Source organism: Physeter macrocephalus, chromosome 10 (genome assembly GCF_002837175.3).
Source record: "Physeter macrocephalus isolate SW-GA chromosome 10, ASM283717v5, whole genome shotgun sequence".
Lineage (NCBI taxonomy): Eukaryota > Metazoa > Chordata > Mammalia > Artiodactyla > Physeteridae > Physeter > Physeter macrocephalus.
The window spans coordinates 71,598,178-71,618,144 of NC_041223.1; the positions used below are offsets into that span (position 1 = coordinate 71,598,178).

The window sequence follows — 19,967 nt, forward strand, 5'->3', positions numbered from 1 at the left end:
GAAGTTTTAGCCACAGCAATCAGAGAAGAAAAAGAAATAAAAGGAATCCAAATCGGGAAAGAAGAAGTAAAGCTGTCACTGTTTGCAGATGACATGATACTATACATAGAGAATCCTAAAGATGCTACCAGAAAACTACTAGAGCTAATCAATGAATTTTGTAAAGTAGCAGGATACAAAATTAATGCACAGAAATCTCTTGCACTCTTATACACTAATGATGAAAAATATGAAAGTGAAATTAAGAACACACTCCCATTTACCACTGCAAGAAAAAGAATAAAATATCCAGGAATAAACCTACCTAAGGAGACAAAGGACCTGTACGCAGAAAATTATAAGACACTGATGAAAGAAATTAAATTGATACCAATAGATGGAGAGATATACCATGTTCTTGGTTTGGAAGAATCAACATTGTAAAAGTGACTCTACTACCCAAAGCAATCTACAGATCCAATGCAATGTCATTTTCTTCCCATTTCACCAAGGAAGACATACAGATGGCCAAGAGGCACATGAAAAGATGCTCAACATCACTAATTATTAGAGAAATGCAAATCAAAACTACAATGAGATATCACCTCATGCTGGTCAGAATGGCCATTATCAAAAAATCTAGAAACAAGAAATGCTGGAGAGGGTGTGGAGAAAAGTGAACCATCTTGCATTGTTGGTGGGAATGTAAATTGATACAATCATTATGGAAAACAGTATGGAGGTTCCTTAAAAAACTAAAAATAGAACTATCATATGACCCAGAAATCCCACTACTGGGCATATACCCTGAGAAAACCATAATTCAAAAGGAGACACGCACCACAATGTTCATTTCAGCACTGTTTACAATAGCCAGGACATGGAAGCGGTAGACATAGAGAATGGACTTGATGACATGGGATGGGAGGGCGAAGCTGGGGCAAATGAGAGTAGCACTGACATATATACAGTAACGAATGTAAAATAGTTAGCTAGTGGGAAGCAGCTGCATAGCACAGGGAGATCGGCTTGGTGCTTTGCGAAGGATGGGAGGGAGGCTCAAGAGGGAGGGGATATGGGTACATGTATATGCATATGGCTGATTTGCCTTGTTGTGCAACAGAAACTAGCACAGTATTGTGAAGCAATTATACTCCAATAAAGATCTATTAAAAAATAGTAAAAAAAAAAAAATTCTGTGTAGCATATTTGAAGGTTGCTGGGAGAGTAGATCCTAATAGTCCTCATCTGAAGCAAAAAAATTGTAACTATGTGTGGTGACAGATGTTGACTACACTTATGGTGATCATTTCGAAATATATACAGATATTATATCATTGTGTTGTACACCTGAAATTAATATAATGTTTTATGTCAATTATAACTCAATAAATTTTTTAAGATAATAACTTAAAAAAATAAAAATATATATCCCATTATATGTGAGAATTAATAAATGCAAAATTGGCAGATACCTCAATTCAGTGAGAAAGGATGAATTATTTAATAAATGTTGCTGGCACAACTGTCTATTAATATAAAAAATAAGCTTGTGGGACTTCCCTCGTGGTCCAGTGGTTAAGACTCTGCGCTCCTGATGCAGGGGACCAGGGTTCGATCCCTGGTTAGGGAACTAGATCCCGCATGATGCAGCTAAGAGCCCACATGCCACAACTAAAAGAGCTCACATGCTGCAACTAAAGATCCCTCGTGACACAACTAAGACTCGGGGCAGCCAAATAAATAAATATTAAAAGTAAACTTGTACTCCTACCTTTATCTGCATCTTAAATCAAAAGAAAAAAATTTCAAATGGGTTAAAATTTTAATGTAAATATATTAATATAACAAAATCTAGGTGTCCATATGGAATATCTAGGGGCTGGAGACACCTTACCCATGACTGCAAATCTAGAAACTGTTAAAGAAAAGATAGAATATTTGATTATGTACATATGGCAAAAGATATTATAAACTAAGCCAAAATGCAAATGAAAGCCATGGGAAAATATTTGCAATACAGAGAACAGACAAATGTTTAATATTTATAATATTCAAAGACCTCTTGCAAATTGAGACAAGTTGCCAAAAGACTCCAGTAGAGATATAATCAAAAAGCATGAACAAACAATTCACAGAAGAGAAAATTCAGATAGGTAGCAAACATATGAATATTCTCAAACTCACTAGTGATCTGGAGATGATTTAAGTAACCCCAAGATGTCATTTTATAACTCTCAGACAGATGGAAATTGAAAAGCCCAACAATACCAATTGCTGGTGGGAATGCAGGGCAAAGGGTTCCCACATTTACTGCAGGTGAAAATATGCATTGTTATAGCCTTTTGGTAATATAACATCTGGCAACAGTATTAAAATTATAAATAACAAATACACTCTGACCCAGAAATTTCACTCCCAGGAATCTATGCTGTATAAATAAGATGGGGGAATTTTATGCAGCCAGTACAAAGAATCTACCTACTAGGGCCTACCTATTCCAGTTGATTTGGAGGGATTATCAAGAGGTAACATGTTTGAGAAAAGAGTGCATAAAATAATCCAGTTTTTATAAAACAAACAATTACAAATTCCTACATGTGTATATGATTAATGGATTTCTCATATGCTTCTGTGAGAAGGAAGAAAATTACGGTAGACTGTTAACACGGGCTAAGGCGAAAAAGGGGGAAGGTGAGGGAGGGGGGAGCTAGCAAAGAAGAAAAAGATGAATATACAATAAAAGTATGTCGATACAGTCACATTTGTGCATTTAAGCACATTTCTATATTTTTATTTTTAAAGCTGAAATAAAATGAAATCAAATATGATGAATAAAATAAGATGAAATGTGTGGAATTATCCCTCTCACACCTTTCCCCCTTCTCCCACCAATTATCTTCATTTTCATTTGCTTATGTAAGTAATGATTCTATTTCATAGCTTGGTAGTTGCCCAGCCCGGAAATGGGAGTGGTAGTTGTGATGCTGGGCGTGGGGCTGGGGGAATTCATCTCTCACATATGATTGAGACCAGCGTTATGAATAAAGCATAGTCTGTGCTGGTGGTTTAGACTAGGGCCATGTGGTAGGTTTTCCTCAGTGGTCCCATAATCTGGTCTGAATAATGAGTAAAAATTAGCCTAAATCGTGCCCTTATTAAACCAGTGCCTTTTTTTCTGAATCCTATTGGAGAATTTCTATCCCATCAAACTACATGGAACTTTCAATATGTACTCACATTTCACTCAGCAAGTCGATACACATTTCCTTAGCCCCTACTCTATCAAACACTGGGCTAGGCACTGTGATTTGTATAAAGATAAATGATGCCTGCTGGCGGTTCTCAAAGCGACTGTGGTTTGTGGTGAGAGACGAACGTTTAAGATTAAATGGGTAAGTGCTAAAACAGAGGTATCAACAAAGTGGTGGGAAGTAGAGGAGACAGAGAGATCAGGGAACACTTTCAGAACAAGGGCAGCTGAAGGAACAACACCAGCACAGCTTGGAGTCATCACAACACCTCATGGCTCTGGGATACTGGGAGCTGTCTAATGTGTCTGGGTACAGAGCATGTGGCCAGGTGAGGATTGCAGAATGGTTTGAGATGAGGTCATGGACAGTCTTCAATTCCATGCTAAGGATTTAGAACAGGGCATGATATGATCTGACATGGCATTTTAGGAAGAATAGAGGCTGGAGGCAAGTGAGGCTTGAACTGACGCAGCAGTCTCTGTGAAGGGCAGGAGAGGTGATGAGACCCTGGACCAGGGCTGGGGAAACAGAAATGGAATAGGTAGTAAGAGGTGGGTCAGTGCGATTTCAAGATGACTTGAAATAATTTGACGTGTTACTGAACAAAGGGATAAAGAGAGGTATTGTTGAAAGTGATTGAGATTTTTGGTCTGAGTGAGTGGAAGGAGGCTGATGTTACTATTTATGGGAAGGAAGAGGAGCAGATTTACAAAAATGAAGGAGTTTTACGTGAGGTGCCAGTGGGGTAATCATTCATTCAGTCTTTCATTCATTCCACTCAACAGGTAATATTGGGTGCCTACTTTGCACCAGTATTGTAAGCACCAGGGATGTAGAATTGAACACATTAGACAAAAAAATTCCCGCCCTCAGAAGCTTGCAGGGAGAGATAGACAATAGACAAATAAGCAACACATAAATTTTAGAAGTGCTAACTGCTGTGGAGAAGAGGAAAGGCAGGGAGAGGGAGCAGGGGATACAGGGGTCTAGTGTAGTTTGTGTTGCAGTTTTAAAGAGGGTGGTCAGGAAGCTCTCATTGACACTAGATAAAGACATGAAGGAGGCAAGGGAGCAAGCCATGAATATGCAGGGGAACAGTGTTCCAGCCAGAGGAAACAGCGGATGCAAAGGCCTGGAGGTGGGAATGTGTCTGGCATACTCAAAGGACAATGACGAGACGAGTCTAGGCCATTCTAATGACTTTGAAAAGAAACTAGTAAACACATTGATAAATGAAGATGTCAGACACAGTGATGGAAAAAACTGCCTAGAATTCAAGGGAAATGTGAGCTGGTAATACAGATGAGGGATCAAATCCATAGACATGATGGCTGAAGCCCAGAGAATAGGGAGAGAGAAAAAGAAAGGTGAGCGAAGGACAAACACTTCAGAGGCCCCAATTGTAAGATGTGAGCAGAGGCAGAGGAGCCAGTGAAGAATGCTGAGAAGGAGGAGAGATATTGGGATATTGCCATGAAGACTTTGTATGAAATTCTACGAGCAGAACACATATAAATTTCTTTACTTAATGAATTCATAAGCAATGATTATGAACAATAATAATGTATTCAAAATTATCCTGGAAAATATTCTATCCTATAGATAGGATCTTACCTAATTAGAGAAAGCTTTGCCAGAATACTAAGTCCAGCCTTGGCAAAGATTCCACCTCCCTGTAATTTCTTTAGATTCCCTATGTTTTCCTTTTGTGTCTCATATTATTAGCTTTGAAAACAGGAGAATTAAGTTATTCTGAGCAGTTACTAGGTAAGCGTTACTAGGTTTTGTGTGGTTCCTGGGTGGCAAGCTCTGTGGCACAGATTTCTACTCATAAACTAAGTTTGTCAAAAGCATGGAGAATATCCACCTCTTTACAGGAGCTCTATTTCACCAACCTGTTCTCTTTTCTCTTGCTCACTCAACTACAGCAAAGCACCTGAGTGAACTCTCATGTATCATGATCAACAATCTCTTACTTGCTCCTGGGAACAACGTATTAGTTTTTGTTTTTTCCTGGGCATTTTTCATATGCAATAAAACCAGCTGACATAGTATCCATTGATTAAGAGTGTTGAAGCTTAATGACTGAAGGCAGGTAAAGAAAATATTGCTAGGGGTCAGGTCTAATATATTGCATGGGTTTATTTGTAGTGCCAGTCAACCGTTTTTGGTCTCTCTTTATCGGCCAAGTTAAGTGTGAATTACAGTGCTCACTTTTGTAGCACGTACACTAAGACTGAAACGATACAGAGAAGATTAGCATGGCCCCTGACCGTATGCAGTGCACTCCACGAATATGCAAATTCGTGAAGTGTTCCATATTTTTTTAAAAAGTGAGTTACAGCCACAAAACCTAGGATCTTCTAGTTTCCTCATTGCTACTTCTTTTGTTAAGAGGAAGGTACTGGCTAAAAATGAAGTCATTGGCAAAACCCTTCTTTGGTCCAAATCTTGTCTTCATTATTTATAAATCACAGGCAAGTTATCTTTTCTCCTTAACTTCATTTTTTATTTTTATGTTTTTGGCTGCATCGGGTCTTCATTGTGGCATGCAGGATCTTTGTTGCAGCGTGCAGGCTGTTCGTTGCAGCGCGTGGGCTTCTCTCTAGTTGCGGTGTGCAGGTTTTTTCTCTCTAGTTGTGGCGAGCAGGCTCCAGGGTGCATAGGCCCTGTAGTTTGCAGCACGGGGGCTCTCTAGTTGAGGCACGCAGACTCAGTAGTTGTGGTGCGAGGTCTTAGTTGCCCCGTGGTATGTGGCATCTTAGTTCCCTGACCTGGGATTGAACCTACGTCCCCTGCATTGGAAGGCTGATTGTTTACCACTGGACCAAGGGAAGTCCTTCCTTAACTTCAATTTTCTCGTCTATCATGCAGAGTTGTTTGTGAAGATTAAGTTAGGTAAGGCATGTGGAATATATAATACAGGGTCAATAGCGATTCAAAGTTTGGAAAAGGTTATACTTGCTGTCATAAACTCACACCCACCAAAAAGAAAGCCCCACAGAGTTGCTTTACTGTCAACCTAGTTACTGGATTCTGAATAAAGGGGTTATAATTATTTATCACTTGTTAAGTGTTCTGAGGGATTGTGAAACCCCAGGTTGCACAGACTAAACCCCAGGTTGCACAGACTAAGCCTTCTCTTTTTCCTCTAGCTCTGAAAGATTTTCTCTCAGGAAGGAGGTTCATTGGATTATTTATTTTTATCATGTGAACCCAACCCTGTGATCATGTAAGGCCCAGTTCACTATCTAAATGACAGGAATTTATAGTGTTTCAACCGTAGAAAAGCTAGAGTATAATTTTCAACAAACTTCCTCTTGCAAGTCTTGGTATTGGTTTCTTATAATCATGAAATTAATCTTAGTCTGTTCTCTCCCAGGATCTAATAAGCTATTAAATAATATCTAATCATTAGATGATGGGGTGAGCATTTTTATTAAGCACATGCCCTTCAATATTCCCTCTACTTTTTCCTCAATGACCTTTCATCATCCAGCACACAAGCAAGATAATTACTGTTCTAATATAAAGATTTAAGTCTGTTCAACTTGAGAATGTCAATTCTGTATTTACTCCACCAAGCTTCTAGTTTTCAAAAAAAACAAATGACTGGCTTGGAGTCAGAAACTTCTTATATCTAACTGACCTGCCTATCAGACACCTGCTTTTTAAAGGGAGTATTTCTTACTTCAATTCATTTTGGCATTACATGAACAGTTTCTGAAACCCTGGTGGAAATATATCCTTCAGAGGAGAGGTCCAGTATTTCACTCCAGATTCCACTGAGAATATTAAATTTTTTTTTTCAGCTGAACAAAGTATCTTTTATTTGTGACATACAAGTACAACCAATGAGGGAATTCCTGGCAATCCAGTGGTTAGGACTCCACGCTCTCACTGCTGAGAGCTCGGGTTCAATCCCTGGTCAGGGAACTAACTAAAATCCCACAAGCTACACGGGGCAGCCAAAACAAACAAACAAAGAAAAAACAAAAAAAAACCCCAGGAAAACAAAAACAAAACCCCCCAAAAACCAAATACAGGACTTCCCTAGTGGCACAGTGGTTAAGAATCTGCCTACCAATGCAGGGGACACGGGTTCAAGGCCTGGTCCAGGAAGATCCCACATGTCACGGAGCAACTAAGCCCATGTGCCACAACTGCTGAGCCTATGCTCTACAGCCCGTGCTCCGCAACAATCGAAGCCACCGCAATGAGAAGCCTGCGCACCACATCGAAGAGTAGCCCCTGCTCACTGCAACTAGAGAAAGCCCACGAGCAGTAAAGAAGACCCAATGCAGCCAAAAATAAATAAATAAATAGATGAAAACAAACAAACAAACAAAAAACAAATACAACCAATGCAAAAAGAGGTCACTTTTCCCCTTTGCTTCCAGTGATAACAAGTTGCTAAAGAAAACAAATATATATATCAAGAAGGAGTTTATCTTCAAAGTTTCCTCTAAAAAAATCAAACCAGGAAGGGTTAAAAAAAGAACCGTAAACATGTCATACACACATCTGACATCAATGAAAATAACCTGAAATACGGTAGATACAACTAAAAAAAAAAAATCTCAAAATTAATATTTTAACATCCCCCAAAGAAACAAACAAAAAAGCCTGGTACAAAAGGCCTGCTATGTTTCTCAAAACCAAGACATTGGGGAAATGGAGAAAGATTGATAGTTGAGAACTGAATGGGCTCAAAACCAACAACAGGGTGACCTGCAGGTCTCAGGCAGCCCCTCCCCCGACAGCAGCCCTTGGAGGCAGCTGGACCAGCAGGGCCCAGCACAAAGCGCCTATCTACCAGCGGGCTCGCTGCCAGGTATCCAGGGAGCAGAAAGAGAGAACGTACACTGAACTCACCTTATGTGGGATTTACGCTGGGGTCCCTTTTGGACACGTTTAGTGGGAGGTATCAGAAATCCATGATCTCTAAAAAAAAAAAAGTTTACTTTAATAAACTTGTTTTGGTTTTTAAAGGAAAAAAAGAAAAAGAAATCCATGATCTAATACAGTAAATATTTATCATCCTGTGTCCTTTGAGAGAGAGCAGGGATCAGAGGAAAATCTTTTCCTAAATATGCTTCTGTCGCCCCATGATTCTTGGAATGAGCCCTCCAATCCCCTCCCAGCCATTAAAATTCTCCCCCTTGGGTAAAATCCCCTGGGAGCCAGCAGGGTAGGGGCCAAGGTGGGCTTATTCCTGTGTAAAGCTGCAAGGCCACGTCCACTGCTGGCTGGTCAAGAGCAACGCACAGAGCAGGGCTGGGCCGGGGGAAGGAGGCCGTGTGTGCAGGCCCCCCCTGCACAGGCGGGAACGGGGGTGGGTGTGGAGGAGGCGAGGCGGGGGGGCGGGGGGGAGAGAAGCAGGAACAGCTCCCGGGAGATCTGCCAGCGCTGGCGGCCCAAGTCAGGGCAGAGGGTGGGACGTGAGTAGACAGCAGTCAGGAGGACAGACAGGCCTCCTCGCGAGCAACCTCAAGAAGGCAGAACCTTTGGGACACTCCCTAAAGCAGAGCTCGAGGTTGTCCAAGGGAAGGCATCAGGTGATTCTTCCTGGATAAGGATTTGGTCATTTTCTTCCCTGGAAGGGAAACAAGGGAAGAAATCGCCCTAGAGATCAGGGCGAGTTTAAACTCTCTCTATCCCACGAGAGGAGAAGACCTTCTCCTGGCTCCCACCTGCTGCCACAGGTGATACCGGAGAGAAAAGCAGCTGTTTGGCCACTGAGAGGCGTTCCCGCTGCAGCCTGCGCTGCCGGCCAGGGCAGTGGCACTGGTGGCTCTGTGTAGCAGCGAGGGGCCAGGCTGGGGAGTGCGGGCAGAGGGGCCCGCTGCTGGCTGGGGGCTCTCTAAGCAGGCCGGCGGATGGGCGGGGCGGTGGGGAGGGATACCCACCTTCAGAGAGCTATCAGCGCCAAGATAGGAGAGGAAACGGCACTAAATATGCCAGGAAAGAGGGGCCATTTGGGGGAAGGCGAGGGGCTCCCGGATGTTATTCTCCCCTTGAGAGTAAGAACTTGGGTATCTGGGGTGGCGTGAGAGGCAGGAGCAGAAAGAGTGGTGAGAGGCGACGGAGAAGAGCAGGCAGAGCCTCCGGCTTTTTTCTATAAAGAAAAGCTCAAGTCACTGCCATGAGATCAAGAGATTAAGGTCAGGATGTAGCCAAGTCCAAAAGCCCGGAAAAGCCATAGTCCCCGTGGTAGGCCCCATTCACACCTGTTCCTGGTCCTCTCAGCCCCTCACTGGCAGCAATGGAGTGAGGGAGACAGCCTTCCTCGCAGAGTCGTCTGGTCCCCTGGCACAGCTCTGCTCTAACTGTGGATCCATAAAAGCACAGCTATAAGGAGCTCCCTCGCTTCTTTGTGTCGCAGCACCAAAGACCTTCCCAAGGTCTCCATCCGAGCATCCCATCCATGAAACGGGAGGCTTTCCGAAGCCTGTCTCTACGCCCAAAAGCCCAAATCTACACCGACTCCATTCCTCTTTGGGAAGCAGCCAGACCCTGACCCAGGGCTCCAGAACTTTCAGAAAGGTGGGTATAAACACTCCACTGTCCAACTGTGAGCGTGTGGTGGTGATGGTGGTGCCGGTGGTGCCGGTGAGCTTCTCAGTCATTCCGCTGAAGGAAAGTCGAGGAACCCTACGCGGAAGGGTTCTCACTCTCGCGAGAGCCGAGAGCCAAGTGAGCGGGCGGCCACCATGAGAGCATGCGCCTTGTACCTAGGCATCCGCCGGGTTTTCCCACGACATCCTGTCCTCTCTGCTCCGTCCTGGCCTCCTGCTCTTCTAGGAGAGAGCGGGAGGGGCAGCGTGGCCCTCTCCTCCCCAAGGTTCTGTGCTCTCAGGGTGCAGCCTGGCACGGGGAGGGCTGAGGAGGCCACAGCTCTGAGGGCACCTGGTAAGCGGCGTGAGGCCAGGGAGAGGACAGGCCAGAGAGAAGTGTTCTGGCTTGGGAGTGCAGGGACAGCAGCCACCAGAGTGCCCGCCCGCGTGGGAGTGCTGGCTGTCCCCAAACTTCGTCCTCCGGCTCAGGACCCCATTGGAGCAGCATCCGGACACGCTTGGGGGAGAGTCGTCGATTTCACATTGCAGTGCTTCTCTGAAGAACCTGTAGGCGCCACGATTGTGCTTACATACAGCTAACATAACTCTCTTCCTCTGTGTGCTGCTGGCCGTGATCTGCTGGATTGTATGAGGAACTTGCCCAGGCCTTTCCGCTGCACCTTGCTCTCCATCTGGACTTCGTAGTGGTACAGGACTTCGTCCCTGCACACCACGTCAAACCGGAAGAGAGGAAAGGCGACATGGACCGAACTGTTTTTCCCAAGCGATGAGAGGTAATCCATCATTTCCTAGTGTTTCTCTCGGTCCTTCCAGCCCCAGTCGCGTCGCTCATACATGGTTTACATGTTGGTCAGGTCGAAGGCCCAAACAGTGACTGGCTCCAGGCCAGACACTCGCTTACATTCAATGAAGACATTTAACCCATTCCCATCATATTTCTTGAACACTGGGAAAGCCTCTAAAGGGTCTCCAAGCCTAGTCTCTTAAAGCTCTTTTGTCTTTTAATTCCCCCAAATGCAACAAGCATAAAAACGGCAGGAAAGAAAACTTAGAAATAACACCATCTGAAGATTTTACTCTGAAAATGTTAAAAGGATCCTCCCCCAGCCTGTTTGTTTGCAATGAGTCTCCACTTTAGTTGTCAGTGTTTTTAACATCCAAGAATCTTATTGTTTTCTTTTTTAAATTTTAACCGGGTTTTTTTTTTTTTTGTTTTAACCAGTTTTTAAATTGAAGTATAATTTATCAGTTGTCAGTTTTTGCCTCCTCACTGATTGATGAGAAAAATAATTCAGTACAAGTTTTGGTATGAAGGTGGATTTCAGTCTGGAAATTTATGGGGAAGTCTATCCAAATGTCCTAAAGTTAAGCAAGAATAGTCATTAAATATGCAAAAATAAAAATATCATGTGATAGGAATCAGAAAAAAATAGATGCCATAATAATTGTAGCTATAATAGCATTAAAACAATGATTTTTATCAGTGACATAAACCAACGGTTTATTTTGGATGGGCTACAACTTAGTTTTATGGTTCTCCCTTGTTCAATTTTGGAATCTCTAGTACAAAAACTACAGATATCTGGGGGCTTTGATCCATGATGAAGCCAAATAACTGTCCAATTTCTGTAGAGATGGATTGAAATTTGAATACTATTTTTGTGGCTATAGTATGCCACTTGCTTGGTGTATTAAAAAAAAGAGAAAAACTCTTGTTCTGCTTGAAAGCTTTCATTGTTTCACTACATTTCAAGTAACTTTGCGAGTAAAAGATGCTGGACTTTGGTGCTTGTATTTCAGCCATTTGGAATACATTGCAGAGATAGGACAGCTGAATATTAGTAAAACCCAGCTGGTGAAAATTATTGCACTCCCATTCTCCCATTTATGAGACAATCTCTTAAATCTCTGAATTGGTTTCCAGACTGCAATCCCATAATCCCATTGTGTTTAGGAAAAAATGAAAGATCTAGCAATGGCCAATTTAAAAAAGGGATCATTGGAGTTGAAGGCAAGGGGTGAGGAAAATGGTAGGCTGTTATTTGAAATCTCATGGTGTGTCAGTTAGCTCTTACTGAATAACAAATCACCCCAAAACTTAGTGGTTTAAGACAACAGCCATTTATTTGATTCTTGTTTCTTTGCATCGGGAGTTGGAATGCACAGGGTGATTCTTCTGGTTTAGGCTGGCTCTCATTTACCGGCAGATAAAAGACTTCAGTTAGCTGTTGGTCAGCTCTGCTTCCGGGGGTGGGATAGCTCTTGGCTTGGGTGGCAAGGCTGACTGGACCACATGCCTTTCGTCATCGATAGGCTTGTTTGGGCTTCTTCATATGGTGGTGGTGGTGGTGGTGGTGCTGGTGGTGCTGGTGGTGGTGGTGGTGGTGGTGGTGGTGCTGGTGGTGCTGGTGGTGCTGGTGGTGGTGGTGGTGGTGGTGGTGCTGGTGGTGGTGCTGGTGGTGCTGGTGCTGGTGGTGGTGGTGGTGGTGGTGCTGGTGGTGGTGCTGGTGGTGGTGGTGGTGGTGGTCTGAGGGGAAGCTGCAAAGCACAAGTGTTTTTCAGTCCTTGCATCATGTTTGCTAGCATCCCATTGGTTAAACATGTCCCATGGCCAAGTTCAGAGTCAAGTTTGAGGACGCTCAAACTTCCATGACAAAGGGGGTATGAATACAAAGAGAGGAAGCTTGTGTGGCCATTTTTCCAACCTACCGCATATGGTTTATTGAGTAAGATAAACCATTAAATTACGTGGGGAATCCTGACTGTATAATTTTGGCACAACTCAAAATCTGTCATGTAAAAAACTATTTTGGAGATTTGGTCAAAGACAGGATATGTTCAGCTAAAATTAATACTTTGTCCAAAAACTTTTGGGAACGTCGTTTGGCTGATCAGACATCATGAAATTCAGTCCGAAGGGGTTATGAACTCTCTCTGCTCAGAGTCACTGTAGTCTGTATTAGAAAATGCTGAGAATTGTTGCTTGGGTTCTAGATAATTCAGTGCAACCCATCCTATCCTTTTGTGTGTAGAATTTTAGTAAAAGTATGTATTTTTAGCTTATATGCTTAAAGTGTGTAGAATTATAGCACAGATGACTTTTAGTGAAGCGGTAGTCGTACAGGCAAGTTAGAATACAATATTGCAGTTCTCAAGAGTTGAGAATTATTGATTCAGAGAGCTGAAAGAGGCATTTTTCCATCGCTGCCTAATATTAGGGTGAGGCCAGAGTGTGACCCCTATCACTCACTTTTGGAAAGGGGCAGAAACTGCTCATAGGTGATAGGATTCATCTAAAAAATAAAATACAATTATATTCCCCACCCCATCTATTCTAGCCCACTCTACCCAAAACTTTGCTTTAGTATTTCAGGAAGTTCAAGAGGTTTGAATTTATTTGGTTTTAAGAAAAGAAACTGATTTAGTTCTTATCATCTAAATAATTAGCACCAATGTACATAAACTAAAGTTCAACTGTTTTCCCATTTAGTATGTCAAATAAGAGCTTTCTTTTCTGCATTAAAACTTCCCTAAGTGACTGTCTCTTTGACTACTGCCCAGTGACTCTTTCCATCTCTTTTAAGGAATTTGTCAATTTTCAACCCTCTTTTTATGTTTCTTTCTTGCTGTCACATACCTGTTGCTCCAGAATTGGTTTGTGATGTCAAGCATGAATAGAATGCTAGATGCAGCACAGCCTCAGTAATTAGCATTACTTCGGAGGATTGATTTAAAGCAGTGAAAGGTTTGAACTCAAGCTACTCTGAAGAAAAAAAAATTTATCGAATGATGTTTCCACACTCTGTTGAGCTCTTTGGATGTTTAAAAAAACAGTGAAAGTCGGCGGTACCTGACTTGAAGGAATTGACGCTCCATTTTAAAACCTGCTTATGAAAAAAAAAAAAGAGACTAGGAAGAAAAGCTGTACTGCATAGCTAGAGTGGGTGGAATGGATCTTGAAATTCAGAGATGAGCAACTCCATAAAAATTACTAGGAAAATTAGTCTTTCTTCAAGGAAGTGGGACTTGAGTGAAACTTATAGGAAGTGGAAATTCTCAAAATGAAAGTGACTGAGGAATTGAGACCCTAAATTGTAGCTGTTGGAGCCCTAAGGTTGGGAAGCATCTCTGTTTCCTAGATTCTGATTTTAGAATTCATTCCAAGGTCCTGAAGCACCAAGGACAGAAGGGGCAAGCCAGCCCTGCAAGCCAGGGTCGAACTAGCATGGGCCAGAAGAAGAGAAGCCTGACTGAAGAAGAAGTTATACTAGGGAATAATTGGAGCCAGTGCTGGGTACATAAATAGAGCTGGATTAAGGAGGGCCTTGATTATCCAAATGAGGATCTTGAGTGTGATTTGTATACATTAGAGACTCAGAAATTTTGAAAAGAAATATATGTATATATATATATATTTAATGTTAAATACATATTTAGTATTAGAGCACTGAACTTATAGTTATTTGACTGAAGATGGTCAAGGAGTACCTGAAGGGGGAGCCCACAAACTGCTTTTACGACCAGATAACGGTAATTAGTAACCAGCTCATTATTTATATACCAATGGCAGCAGTTGAAATTTTTTCTCTGTTGGTTCCCTAATTCTGCAATCTTGTTAATACTTGCAATTGCCTCAGTAATACTTTTTGCATATATGGTACCACTGGAAGCTTCAGATTCCCCAGTTCAAACAATGCCAACTTCAAATTAGTGGTATCTAACTCAATAAAGCATTACTTATGTTGAATGGTTATCTTAGAACTCTGAAAAGCTAGACAATAGAAATTATGCATTTTGATCTCAGGCTGTCTTAACATTAATCAATGTGCTGTTATTACCAAAAAGGTAGTGTTATAGACAGAATTGTGTTTTCCTCTCTCCCAGATTCATATGTTGAAGCCCTAACCCTTAAAGTGACTGTATTTTGGAGGGTTTTTTGGGAGATAATTAAAGTTAAAAGAGGTCATAGGGGTGGGGCTGTGATCCGATAGGATCGATGTCTTTATAAGAAGAGAAAGAGACACCTAAGAACTCTCTCTGTGTGAGCAGAGAGGAATGCCATTGAGGACACAGTGAGAAGGGGGCCATCTACAGGTTGGGGAGAGAGATCTCACCAGAAACTGAATTTTCCAATGCCTGGTCTTAGACCTCTAGCCTCCAGAACTGTGGGAAAATAAATTTCTGTTGTTTAAGCCACCCAGTCTGTGGTTCTTTGTTATGGCACACTGAGCAGACTAATACAGACAGTAACCCTCAAAATGAAGGACATTAGGCATGTGTGCTGGGGCTTACAGCTGCTTAATATGCCTTGTTGTCCATAACCGATTTCTAGGCATAGTAAGCATCTAGGGTTGCAGGTTTCCATTAGAATTACTTTAAAGAATGTGAGGTTCCAGGTCTTGACTTTGTCATCCTCGTGTACATACAGCTCTCAAGTGTCAGGGCATCATTTCTTGACAAAACCTTAGCAAGGGCTATTGTAAATTTTGATCATGGGTGAGAAATTCATGAGAAAATTTCTCTGAGGAAGCCTGCACTTTTGTGCAGATGAGAGTAGTTATGTTTCCTAAAACAGAGTATTGATTCACGGGTTCTAATTTAAGTTGGTGAGTGACTGATCTCTTGACAATACAGGACTGACACATCTATTTGTGTAGTGAGTAGATTGCCATTTGACTGATGGGCATTATTTGATACTATGCCAACAAGCCCTTTCTCCTGAACAGACCTGCGTTGCAATTTGCGTTTTGTATAATAGTTGGTTTCTAGGGAGAATCAATATGATTTTGAAAGGTGATTCTCACCTACATTTCCTAGCAGTCTTTCAGGTTTTCCATTCCCTTAAAAATCAATTTGTGCGATTCTAAGGTTAAAGCTTTTCTGCCAGAAACTGTTTGTGCCACAGGAGGCATAATAATAATAATATTGCCTCCCTCCCTCCCTTTCAAAATGCTACCTGTTTTAATCTCTTGGTAATAGAAAAAAATCTATTAATTCAAGCAGAACCTATTAAGATGTCTTGTTTTCAGGTTTTTAAAAAATGTTGTTTTAGGGGCTTCCCTGGTGGCGCGGTGGCTAAGAATCTGCCTGCCAATGCAGGGGACACGGGTTCAAGCCCTGGTCTGGGAAGATCCCACATGCCGCGGAGCAACTAAGCCCGTGCGCCACAACTACTGAGCCTTCGTGCCACAACTACTGAAGCCTGGCACGCCTAGAGCCTGTACTCTGCAACAAGAGAAGCCACCGTAATGAGAAGCCCACGCACCACAACGAAGAGTAACCCCCGCTCACTGCAACTAGAGAAAGCTTGCGCGCAGCAGCGAAGACCCAACGCAGCCAAAAATAAATAAATAAAAAATGTTGTTTTAGTTGGATACTTAACTGTAGTTTCAAGATCAGTTCTGGTCATTTGGAACCGAAGCAATTCAGCCTCACCTGGTGTGATTGCAGCCCGGAATTGGTGTTCTCTGTCATAACCAGATTATGCCTAAATGCTGGTTCTTTATCTGATGGCGCATTTTATGGATTTTTCAGACAGCCTTCCTGCTCCCTGGCCGAGAGGCTTCAACATTTCCTGAAGTTGACTGTGTGTGCCCTGGCTGACCCCTTTCAGCCTCTTTCTGCATGGCTCACCCCATCTCTCCAGCCATCCCCTGGGACAGGGTCCCTCAGAGGTCACTCAAGCCTGTCTTCTGCTGTGCCCACTCTAGCCCTTAGGAAACATGTCCCCTCCACCCACTGTGGGTGCAAGCGCAGCTTTCTTCAACCCAGTCTTCTCTTCTTGCCCTACAGTCCAAAGGCATTCCAGCCAGCTTCTCTCTGTAAGATCTTCCAGATAAGAGCAGGCCCCAGTGTCTGCACTCTCCATCCCCAGAGGACATGGGTTAAACTCTTTCCCAGGCGCCAGGCAGACTAACACACACCTGCCTCTCAGCAAATATCCTCCTGGGGTGCCCTCCTCTGAGGTCCACCCTTCATCCTCCATTCTGTCTGAGTAGTTCTCTGGAAGCCCTGTCCTTTGGCTGGTGGGGAGTCCTCTAACAGGTTGGGGTGGGAATGTAACACTGACAGTTCTGTTCAAAGACCTCACCAATAACCTCAAGTAATTTTTTAGTTTCCTTTCCAATATCCTGGCGATTGGTGAGGTGTAAAGCATTATAGTTTCCAGTTTTTTGGATGCTTCTTAGCCAGTCCTGAATGTGTATTTGGCACTTCTCTTTAGAATGTAGGGACATATGACACCTATTCATTACAGCTGGGATTAGGAAAAGTCCCATTTAACATTCTATTATAAGAAGAATGATTGGAATTGAGAAGGGGAGGGAATTGACATAAGACTAATCACGATGAAATCTAAATATAAGCCATCAGCAACTTATAGTCAAGGTAGAAAAGCAGGACAGAAAAATATGTTTTATAATTGTGAGCACTGCAATGCATGATACTAGGGACAGCTAAGCACAGATAATAAACACACCATATGCTACCTAGGCCCCTATTTTGAGAGCTTTTTATACGACATGTACATGAAGTGCCAAACTACAGGGAACATATTAAAGAGTACAGCTTAGCAAAGCATTCACATCCATCAAGCAGCATTTGATTCTTAGGTTTATTGTGTCACATCTAAGATAATGAGATTGTTAATTGAGTTCACCTTTAAATATGTATATAATAAGTGAGTGAAGGAAATGCACCAAAATTTTGTAAATAACAGTGAAAATTTGATAGAACCATTAGCAGTTATTCTTTTTATTCTCTTAAAATAAGTTTTTATTTTAGAGTAGCTTTAGATTCACAAAAGAGTTGCAAAGATAGTACAGTTAGTTACCATGTATTCTGTACCAAATTTACAGGATTATAGTGAGAATTAAGCATGAGAAGTGCCTGGAACATGGCTAAAACTCAATAAATGTTTTAACTGCTATTATTATAAGTGGTAGTAGTAATATTCTGGCAACATGATATAGATGAGGAGGTAGATGAACCTGTGATTTGTCTGAGACCTACACAGTAGTTTAGAGTAACTGAGATAATGGTCAACATGAACTGTGGAGATGTTCCCAAGGTTGATAAGACTCCTTGGGTAGAGTCAAACAACAGTCCGAACCTTGGCTTCTCTGAGCAGATAGGAAGGGCTCAGTCTATGGGCAGAGCATCAGAGCTGGGGATCCTCAATCACACATGGGCATGAGATCTTGTTCCCTGTGGCTTATTAAGCATCCATCCGTGTTATGGGCTAAATTGTGTCCCACCTCCAAGATTCATATTTTTTAAAAAAATTTTTATTGGAGTATAGTTGATTTACAATGTTGTGTTAGTTTCAGATGTACAGCAAGGTGAATCAGTTATACATATACATATATCCACTCTTTTTTAGACTCTCTTCCCATGTAGGCATTACAGAGTATTGAGTAGAGTTCCCTGTGCTATACAGTACATTCTTAATATTCATATGTTGAAGCCCTAACTCCCAGTACCCCAGAATGTGACTGTATTTGGTGCTAGGGCCTTTGAAGAGGAGGTTAACTTAAAATGAGGCAATTGGGATGGGCCCTAGTTCAATCTGACTTTGTCCTTACAAGAAGAGGAAATTTGAACACACACAGGGACACCAGGGGAAAGACCATGTGAGGACACAGCAATAAGGTGTCCATCTGCAAGCCAAGGTGGGGGGCTGGAGGAGAAACCAAGTCTGCTGACACCTTGATCTTGGACTTCCAGCCTCCAGAATTGTGAGAGGATAAATTTCTGTAGTTTAAGCCACCCAGTCTTTGGCACTTTGTTATGGCAGCCCTGGAAACAAATACAGACATTGAGCTGAGATAGGGGGACAGTAGAATAAGGTTGACAGGTAAGAACCAAAGAGGAGGCTGGGCTAGGAGTTGAGGTGCACAGGGGCAAGAAGAGCTGGGAGCACAGGCAGCAAAGATGACCCAGGGAGCAACACAGCCCCCCTTAGGATATGCAACAGGACTGGGGAGGGGTCAAAAATTGTTATTTAGGAGGTAAAAGTAGAGCCCGGTACGCCTCTGTGTGGGAATTGTATTGATAGATTCACCTCTGAGGGACTGGAGAAGGAAGGCAGAGACCCCATAGATGATGAAGTGGTGAAGGTAGGAGTGGATCATCAGTGATTTAACTGATTATGGCATAATTTGGTTTATTATTAGGGGTTGTGATTTTTCTTTGGGTCAAAGTATGATTTTATGCTGTGTGGAGTGTGCATGTTTGTGTGTATAAAACTGTATATTTAAGGAATATATTTTAGTTAAGTTTATTGTAGTCTTAAGGCTATCTGAGTAGATAGGGCATTCACTCATGTTTTTCCGTTGCCTGCACTTTTTTTTTTTTAACATCTTTATTGGAGTATAATTGCTTTACAATGGTGTGTTAGTTTCTGCTTTGTAACAAAGTGAATCAGCTATACATATACATATATCCCCATATCTCTTCTCTCTTGCATCTCCCTCCCTCCCACCCTCCCTATCCCACCCCTCTAGGTGGTCACAAAGCACCGAGCTGATCTCCCTGTGCCATGCGGCTGCTTCCCACTAGCTATCCACCCTACATTTGGTAGTGTATATATGTCCATGCCACTCTCTCACTTCGTCACAGCTTACCCTTCCACCTCCCCATATCCTCAAGTTCATGCTCTATTAGGTCTGTGTTTTATTCCCGTCCAACCCCTAGTCTCTTCATGGCATTTTTTTTCTTAGATTCCATATATATGTGTTAGCATACGGTATTTGTTTTTCTCCTTCTGACTTACTTCACTCTGTATGACAGACTCCAGGTCCATCCACCTCACTACAAATAACTCAGTTTCATTTCTTTTTATGGATGAGTAATATTCCATTGTATATATGTGCCACATCTTCTTTATCCATTCATCTGTTGATGGACACCTAGGTTGCTTCCATGTCCTGGCTACTGTAAATAGAGCTGCAATGAACATTTTGGTACATGACTCTTTTTGAATTATGGTTTTCTCAGGGTATATGCCCAGTAGTGGGATTGCGGGGTCGTATGGTAGTTCTATTTGTAGTTTTTTAAGGAACCTCCATACTGTTCTCCATAGTGGCTGTATCAATTTACATTCCCACCAGCAGTGCAAGAGGGTCCCCTTTTCTCCACACCCTCCCCAGCATTTATT

The 19,967-nt window shown here is 42.3% G+C and overlaps 2 pseudogenes; one reads left to right on the plus strand and one right to left on the minus strand.

The window, feature by feature from the left end:
* The first annotated feature begins 5,439 nt into the window (after positions 1–5,439).
* LOC112062428 (uncharacterized) lies at positions 5,440–5,559 on the plus strand (annotated as a pseudogene).
* A 4,474-nt stretch (positions 5,560–10,033) lies between these two features.
* On the minus strand, positions 10,034–13,483 carry LOC102989684 (N-alpha-acetyltransferase 40-like; annotated as a pseudogene).
* Positions 13,484–19,967: the final 6,484 nt, after the last annotated feature.